The sequence below is a fragment of the Rhamphochromis longiceps genome, linkage group LG11 (assembly GCF_057381845.1).
Source record: "Rhamphochromis longiceps isolate RC_006_pf linkage group LG11, R_longiceps_female_GT1.1, whole genome shotgun sequence".
In the NCBI taxonomy this organism is placed as follows: domain Eukaryota; kingdom Metazoa; phylum Chordata; class Actinopteri; order Cichliformes; family Cichlidae; genus Rhamphochromis; species Rhamphochromis longiceps.
In genome coordinates, this window is record NC_140567.1 from 36,420,580 (window position 1) to 36,429,736 (window position 9,157).

The following is a 9,157-nucleotide window of genomic DNA, read 5'->3' on the forward strand; positions in this document are numbered from 1 at the left end:
AAAACAATGGATGTGTTCGAGGATGTGTATAATCCTCTGCCCGGTATCGCTGATGATCGCAGGTATACAGTAAGAGGGATTTCCTGGTCATAACTCCAAAGCCCTGAGAAAGCACGCACGGCTTTACATGGAAATGCTGCGATCAGAGTGCTGGCACTCAATTAGCTACTGTTGTGGGTGGGGGTGGAGAGTGAGCAGAGGTCCAAATCCTCTCTTGCAGGCCCAGCTGGGGAGATTAAGAATGGTTCCTGTCCCGTGGCTGACCTCTTCAAAGCCTGTGCAGATGTCTTGATCCCCCCCCACACACACCCACACCGCACTCAAAAAAGCCCTCTTCTTTAAGCTTTCCCTCAACTTCTCAACCAAAACAAGCACTCAGGTGACACCTCTTATCACCCGGTGTTTGTGTATCTAATATCTCATCTGCTCCCACATGTATCTTGCTCATCAGTTCATATCAATTTAATTCAAAGATGCTTTTTTGCCCGGGATGCAGACATTACATTACTAAATTAAGCATATAATATTTTATATACAATTAAGTAAAATATAACCAAAAATGTAGACTTGCAGTTGAAAGGATGCGAAAAGAAATAATTAAAAACAATATAAACACTGAAAATATGGAATTTTTTATGTATACAAACATATTTAATGATAGGGTTGTTGTTTGTTGTTATTTTTGTGTGTACAGTAAGAATGGCCATGATTGATTTCCACTTCTTACAGTGGCTGCACATTTCCAGGGTTAAACTGTTGAATAGTTTTTATTTTCATTTCCTATCAGTTGGCCTACCCTGAGCTTTCTCTGCCTGTTTCTGTCACAGCTTGTGTTTGGGAACTTATCACAATATCAATTGGGTAATTAAGTTGGAGACAACAAAGATGGATGGGCTGGGAGGTTTTTTTGGGGGTTTTTTTTGGAAGTTTACTTATAGGTAACAACAAAGTTCTGTGTGATACAGCAGAGTAATCCAAAACACAATAAAATCCTAAGAGCAAATGAATTGAAAATAAATAAATAGATCTAGCAGCCAAAAACCATAAGAGGAACTCAAGAACAAGAAGCAGCTGACTAAATACACACACCAGGGAGTGGGAAAATAAGATATGGGTGCACTCGAAGTAAAACGGAACAAAGGAAGTAAAAACACAGAAGAAAACAAAAACTAAGACCTCTACAGAAATCCAAGGAGAGTGAGGAATTTGGACTGAATGTAAGAAGCATGAAAAAAATAATCAAATATCAAAAACACACAGATGATAAGCACAAGCAGTGGCAGTATTGGGTAGTTTTCCTTGTAACACATGGTTTCACTTCACTCTGAAGAAGTTCTTCTATCTTCTGACTTTTGCTATCTCTGCAGCAGGGGCTAAGGTAAAGGACCAAGCACAAACATATTTGGACACTGCCCCCGGTGGCAGTACACAGCTACAACATTGAGACAATGGTTTGCTAATGTCAGCAAAGGACAACAAACACACAACCATCACAGGCTCTTAAGAGTCTTTCTGCAGGAGGACGATTCCTTTCTTTTCAGTGAGTTAAATTTTAATTCTCTCTTTTGAAAAGGGTATTTAAAAATGTAATGGGAGTCAGAACTTTCAGTGTTCTGGCCCCTCTTAAAGATTAGGGTATAAACTTTCATTACTGATAAAGTTTATTGTTAGGATCGGCTCAGGTGACCCTGAATCCTCACTTAGTTCAGCTGCTATAGGCTGGGGGCTTCCTATGACACTCAGAGTGTTTCTTCTTCACTCACATTTCACTTTCACTGTGCCTCCCTGAGCCTGGTTCTGTGGTTTCTTCTTGTTAAAAGGGAGTTTTTCCTTCCTGCTGTCACCAAAGCGCTTACTCATAGGGAGTCGTATGATTGTTGGGGTTTTCTTCGTATTGTTGTAGGATCTTTACCTTGCAGTATAAAGCACCTTGAGGTGACTGTTGTCTGGATCTGGTGCTATATAAACAAAACTGACCTGAAATGAACTGAAAATGGAATTGAATCTGTATAACTTGTAGGTATTTTGTAAATTAGCTTGTGAGCCTCTGACCTTGCCCCCAAAAATAAAGGAAATGGAAACAGGTTCTGTGACTATACTCTAATGTTATAAGCTAGTTTGTGATATCCAAACTGATGATCCTTTAATCCAAGGATCAGGTTTTGTTAAAGTAGTACAAACTTTCTTTTTCTTGATCCCTTTTTGTCCCTCTCTTCCCAAAAGAGGTTCCTTCCGGCCTCAGCTGTCCTTTAATACTGAGCATGGTCAGATTTCTCAATGACTGTAGCATGGAAATGAGTCTGTCACTTTCAATACACTGCACTGTAAACCCGAACAAGTTGACTGAACTTAAAACTTTTGTGGAAACTGATTACCTCAAAAGATTTAAGTACAAAAACTCATATCTTCTAAGTATGGGGTACTCAAAATTTGTATTTATTGTTAACCTAAAAATTTTAAATTATATTTTATATTTTATTAATTGAGCTTTACTCAAAGACTGTATACTTTAATTTCAATATTTTTGTGTTTCTTGTAGTTTATTATTTTGATGCAACACAATGCAATTATATTACAACCTAAACTCAAATTATCTGATTATTAATTAAAAGATATGTTGTGAGTGTAGACTACTAAAAAAAAAAAAGTACGGAAATTCAGTTACTTTACATTTTGTTTATTTAACATTTTTTCATGAAAATTTAAAAACATCACAAATGTTTTTATAAATCAACTAACATGGACATCGGCACCATAAAGTGAGCATTATAAATTCTGTGTAGAACATTTATCTTTTTATAAACTCACAAAGGACGACATCAGTCCTAATTGCATCTTTCTCAAAATACACAAAAATGCAAAACAAAAAGTCAAATACTAATCACTTTTTTTTAAATAGAAATGAAAAACAATTTTTTAAAATGGGTACAAAGATGATCAGCTTCCAAATAACCAGATAAGGCAGTCAAGTATAGGAAAATTAGGTAAACTGATGGAGTTAAATCCACCCAAAGCCTGTAGTAAACTTAAAGTGCTTAAAGTGCTTCAAACAAAGTGCTCAGTAACAGAGTGCGTGTCCTAACAAACATTGCCTTATATTCCTTAAGAGCATGTAGACAGGGGTTTGCCGTCATCAAGCCCCATGAAGATATTTTGGACTAAGGCAAATGTGTGAACCAGCTTCCTGGGGTAGTCTAAATGCAGAGCATAGATCAAGCCAAACAATAAAGCAAATGCATTTGCAAATCTGGGAATATCACGCATCACCTAGTCGCCTTTCACCAAAACAGCCATGCTTGAGGAAGTAAAATGGACTGGACTGGGAAGCGCCGTCGGTAACCACTGTGAGAAGGGCAACTGAAGTGTCAATGAGGGTCGACTCATCCAATGCGTCCGCCTGGAATAGACACAGTATCAATGGTAAATGGCCTGTATTTGTATAGCGCTTTACACATTCAGTCATCCAGACATTCACACCCATTCACACACTGGTGATGGCAGCTACATTGTAGCCACAGCCACCCTGGGGCGCACTGACAGAGGCGAGGCTGCCGGACACTGGCACCAGCGGGCCCTCTGACCACCACCAGTAGGCAACGGGTGAAGTGTCTTGCCCAAGGACACAACGACCGAGACTGTCGGAGCCAGGGCTCGAACCGGCAACCTTCTGATTACAAGGCGAACTCCCAACTCTTGAGCCACGATCGCCCCAATTAAATAAGTAAGGTTGGTTTGAGAGAATGTGACAAGCATGACCTGTAATCTAGCAAAACATTCAGCAGTGTAGTGGGTTACTTTGTAACGAGTTAGGGTACTCTACTTTTTTTGAAAAATGTACATTAACGTGTTAGCTTCTTGCATTACATAATTTGTATTTTTATTATTTTTCTAAAAAAAAAAGTAATTTTTTATTTCATGACTTTATCTCAAAAAGAAACTAAATCTTGACTTCAGCCTGGTTTTTGGGCCACCTGCAGCATAGCCATAGTGCTGTGATACGCCTGTGCCCTGCTCCTGACCTGTGTGTGTGTGGGTTTTCTACAGAGAGGGTATTTTGTTTGTACAATTTGGTAGCTGCTAGGGTATTAAATTGTATTTAAAAAAATCCATAGCATTTTATCTTACTGGCAGAATTTAAGTAATGCAAAAATACACTTACATTACATGTCTAAAAGAATTCTGGGTCCTCCTCCCGCAGGTATACAGGAAGGGCACGAAGTACTGCAGTGCGTTTCACGTTGATATCAGGCGCCTCCTAAAAAGGGAAAAGAAAAGTTCATTTAACGCAAAGTTTTCAGGTGTCATTCTTTGGGGAGAATACATGTTTATGAAACTGCATGACATCAGACTCTACTAAATTTTGGAGACTTTTCTTTTAAGATACAACCTTTCTGTCTCTTGTGACAGAGAGTATGTTTCTTAATCATTTGACAAAAACCCTACACAGTATTTTAAAATAGTGTTCTCCAGATCAGAGCTGTGATCTATATAGAACATGGGGTTCAAAGCAAGGAAAAATTGTGTTTATCAGTGAAACTTTTAATTTGTGTTAATTTTATCATTATCAATATATGAAATCTTCACCTTAAGGGACTTAATGAATGGTTTCTTCAATAGATCTTTCAACTCACCTGTGTTTACTGTCTCCACCTGAAATTAATTGCAGTCTGAATTTTTTTTTTCTTCTGTCTTTTTGTCTTTGGCCTTCAGCCTTGGAAGAAAAAATAAAAATATTGAAAACCTTATCAGCACACTAAATATACAACACCTTGCTATATTTCAATTGTTTTAGATAGAAGTTGCCACTGCTAGCTAAGTCACTTTTGAATGATGCTAATGAGAAGAAAAAAAAAAACCTGCCGAACAATGAGGCTGCTGTTGTAAAAACGCCAACTTTCTTGCGTTGGCAAGGGGTCGTTAAAATATCACTAAGACCCTTTCTTTATGTGTGATTCTTCGTAAAACTGTGTTTTAATCGGTTAAAACTGTAAAACTGACGACATAATCTATGTTTGAAAAAGAGCGCGAACAACCGCGAACAACTATTCACCACCTGGGTCTGTGCTTTTTAACACAACAGCGCATTCGAAAACAAGTTATTGGCTGCAACATATTAATATACTTGCTTTTTTACGGAAAAAATAAACATAACGAAGGTTCAGTTTTACTTACAAGTTTCTCCAAATGTGTTCTCCAGTCGCTCGAGAAGGGCAGCCATATTGAACAGAATTTTCTGTCAACGTCGTTCAGGTTAGAGAGAAGACGTCATGACGTCATGACGTCCACATGCGGAGCTCGGAAAAAAACATTTACTCAAAAATCATAATTAAGAAAGCAGTATTTACTCTTAACTTCTAAGCCATGTACAATTATAACTGTTTGAATCGTTAACCGAACAGAAAAGTTTTAAGTTGTTTCAACTTTGTGAGGAATTTTAATTGTTATATCCACAAACTTTATAAGTCAGGTAGACTGTTGGGGTTTACAGTGTGCTGCCCTTTGGTTTAAGTGTGTTTTCAAAAAAGAAGCCAAGGTCAAGAGGCAGTGGCAGAAACACTGAGTGATGCTGAAGGGCACATCTAGGAAATAAACACTTTCTATGAAGGTTGCTGAGTGGCCCGCTGAGATCAGGGGCTACGGTCATATGTTTACCAAGATAATGACCACCCAATCGTAGCGCCATTTAACACTAAGACGGACACAATGAACAATGAATGGATTTAATCCCTTTTGGGTGGCGTGGGGGCACAATCCCAGATTACTTTAATCAAAAGACTCTCACGAATCTGAAAATAATCCAAATGTGAGATTAGTTATGTAGAAAATTATATTTCGTTTAAGTCCCTGCCTCGATGGGCTGAGACTTCAAAGATGGCGCCGGTGAGGTCGGCTGCCGTCACGACTGCTCCGACCACTTTTTCTTTGTCTTTGTTTTTTAAGTTAGTTTTCAGCATTTCTAAATCGGCAAAATCACCACCATTGGGTACATTAGGTATGACAGTGACACTCTTGTTTCTATTGGTTTACAATGTACTCACAATTCGAAGTTTTTAACTTCGGATCCGAGCTGGCCGAGTGAGATCTTGAGGGAGAACAAAGGGAAGCGGCGGCGGCCTAGAGGGAAGCGAGCCTGCGTCAGGAACAGGCTGAGAGCTCGTGCACACCGCACACCTCTGCCTAGCATCCTGCTCGCCAACGTCCAGTCACTGGAGAACAAGCTTGACGACCTCAGGGCCAGGGTAAAGTTCCAGAGAGACATTCGGGACTGCAATCTCCTCTGCTTCACCGAGACATGGCTGAACCCAGCGGTGCCGGACCACGCCATCCAGCCGGCCGAGTTCTTCTCGGTTCACCGCATGGACAGGACACGGGACTCGGGGAAGTCAAGGGGAGGCGGCGTGTGTTTAATGGTGAACAACAACTGGTGCAACAGTGCGAACGTTGTTCCTCTCACACGCTCCTGCACACCAAATCTGGAACTACTGTCCATCATGTGTCGTCCTTTTTATCTACCTCGGGAATTTACATCGGTCATTATAAGTGCCGTTTATATTCCACCACAAGCGGACACGGTCACCGCCTTATGCGAGCTGCATGAGGCACTCACACAGCACCAGACACAACACCGGGACGCTGCGCTTATTGTGACGGGGGACTTTAATAGCGCCAACCTCAAACGCGCAGCGCCGAACTTTTATCAACACATCTCCTGCCCCACCAGAGGTGAAAGGACACTGGACCACTGCTACACTACGGTCAAGGACGGCTACAAGGCACAATCCCGCCCCCCGTTTGGCAAATCTGATCACGCCGCCATCTTCCTCATCCCAAAATACAAACAAAGGCTGAAACAGGAAGTTCCGGTTCAGAGGAAGGTCGCGCGCTGGACGGATCAATCGGTGGCCGCGTTACAGGACGCACTCAATGACGCAGACTGGGGCATGTTCAGAAACAGCTCCGATGATGATGTCAACGTGTTTACGGAAGCGGTTGTGGGATTCATCGGGAAACTAGCGGATGATACCGTGGAGACAAAGACTATCACAACGTTTCCCAACCAGAAGCCGTGGGTGGATAAAACCATCCGCGACGCTCTGAGATCCCGCACCGCTGCCTACAACACGGGACTCACGACGGGGGACATGGACCCGTACAAAGCCGCGTCATATAACGTGCGGAGGGCGGTGAAAGAGGCGAAGCAGCGCTACGGGAGGAAACTAGAGTCACAACTCCAACAGAGTGACTCTAGGAGCCTGTGGCGGGGACTAAGGACAATAGCGGCCGTGACTCTGGCAGACGAGCTGAACACTTTCTATGCTCGCTTCGAGGCTGCAGCTAAGGACTCCAACAATGCTAGTGTTAGCGGCGCTAACGGCTGCAGACAGGAAGATACTGCCAGCACCGGAAACGTGCTCGTCATCTCCGAGCATGAAGTAAGGACAGCCTTCAAGAGAGTGAACACCAGGAAAGCAGCAGGACCAGACGGCATCCCAGGTCGTATCCTAAGAGACTGCGCATACCAGCTAGCTCCTGTGTTCACTGAGATATTCAACATCTCTTTATCTCAGTCGGTGATCCCCACATGCTTCAAAGAGTCCATCATTGTTCCTGTCCCGAAGAAACCCCACCCTGCTTCTCTCAATGACTATCGCCCTGTAGCCCTCACCTCAGTAGTGATGAAGTGCTTTAAACGCCTGGTCAGAGACTTCATCATTTCTTCACTACCAGACACACTGGACCCACTACAGTTTGCTTACCGTCCAAATCGTTCCACAGACGATGCCATCTCTCATCTCCTCCACACATCACTCACTCACTTGGACACTAGAAGGGGGAATTATGTTAAAATGCTCTTCATAGACTACAGCTCTGCATTTAACACCATAATTCCCTCCACACTCACCACCAAGCTGGAGCATCTGGGACTCAGCTCATCTATGTGTCAGTGGATCTCCAACTTCCTAACTGGCAGACCACAGGCAGTAAGGATGGGCGGACATGTCTCAGCCTCCACCACTCTCAGCACTGGAGCCCCCCAGGGGTGTGTTCTGAGCCCCCTGCTGTACTCTTTGTACACATATGACTGTGTGGCCACTACCAGCTCCACCACCATCATCAAGTTTGCTGACGACACCGTCGTGGTGGGCCTGATCTCTGATAACAACGAGACGGCCTACCTGAAGGAGATTAGGAATCTGGAGAACTGGTGCCAGAGGAACAACCTCCTTCTAAACGTCAGTAAGACAAAGGAGCTGATAGTGGACTTCAGCACTAAGCAGGAGAGGAACTACCAGACCCCTGTCATCAACGAGTGCCCAGTGGAGAGAGTGGACAGCTTCAAATACCTCGGAGTTCACATCACGCAGGACCTGTCATGGTCCTGTCACATCAACACCGTGGTGAAAAAGGCCCGTCAGCGTCTCTACCACCTCAGACGCTTGAGAGACTTCCAACTGCCCTCCAAGGTGCTCAGGAACTTTTACTCCTGCACCATAGAGAGCATCCTGACGGGAAACATCTTAACCTGGTTCGGGAACAGCACCATGCAGGACAGACGAGCTCTACAGAGGGTTGTGCGGTCAGCTGAGCGCACCATCCGCTCCGAGCTCCCTGACCTGCACTCAATCTACAGCAGGCGGTGCTGGACCAAGGCCAGGAAGATGGTGAAGGACCTCAGCCATCCCAACAACAGACTGTTCTCTCTGTTGAGGTCAGGAAAGCGATTCCGCTCCCTGAAGACCAACACAGAGAGATTGAGGAGGAGCTTCTTCCCGCAGGCGATACGGTCTCTCAATCACACCACCACACAGTACTGACCCACACATACAGTTCTTACACACACTGGACATTCTGGACATTGTTTCACTTCATTACTTAAATCACGCTGCTGTTATTGTGTATATGCTGCTGTTATTGTGTATATATTTATTTATATTTCTTCATACATTCTTATATAGTTCTATATTGTGTATTTTGTTGTACAGTTATTTTATTTTCAACTTTAATTTATATATTTTATCTTATTCTCCCAGTTAAATTTACCCTTCATTCTAATTTGTGTTGTACAGTTATTTCATTTTTAACCTTAATTTATATTTTATTCCTTCCTAGTTAAATTTACCCTTTTTAATTTTTCATATTTATTTCCTATCTTATT

The 9,157-nt window shown here is 42.5% G+C and overlaps 1 long non-coding RNA gene across 1 annotated transcript; it reads right to left on the reverse strand.

Moving 5' to 3' along the window:
- Positions 1 to 3,123: 3,123 nt before the first annotated feature.
- LOC146659883 (uncharacterized) lies at positions 3,124 to 5,349 on the reverse strand. Its single transcript, XR_014913676.1, has 4 exons — positions 5,173 to 5,349; positions 4,632 to 4,711; positions 4,160 to 4,255; positions 3,124 to 3,397 (listed from the first exon to the last, which is right to left on the reverse strand). It is a non-coding gene; the product is annotated as an uncharacterized LOC146659883 (long non-coding RNA).
- Between the last annotated feature and the right edge of the window lie 3,808 nt (positions 5,350 to 9,157).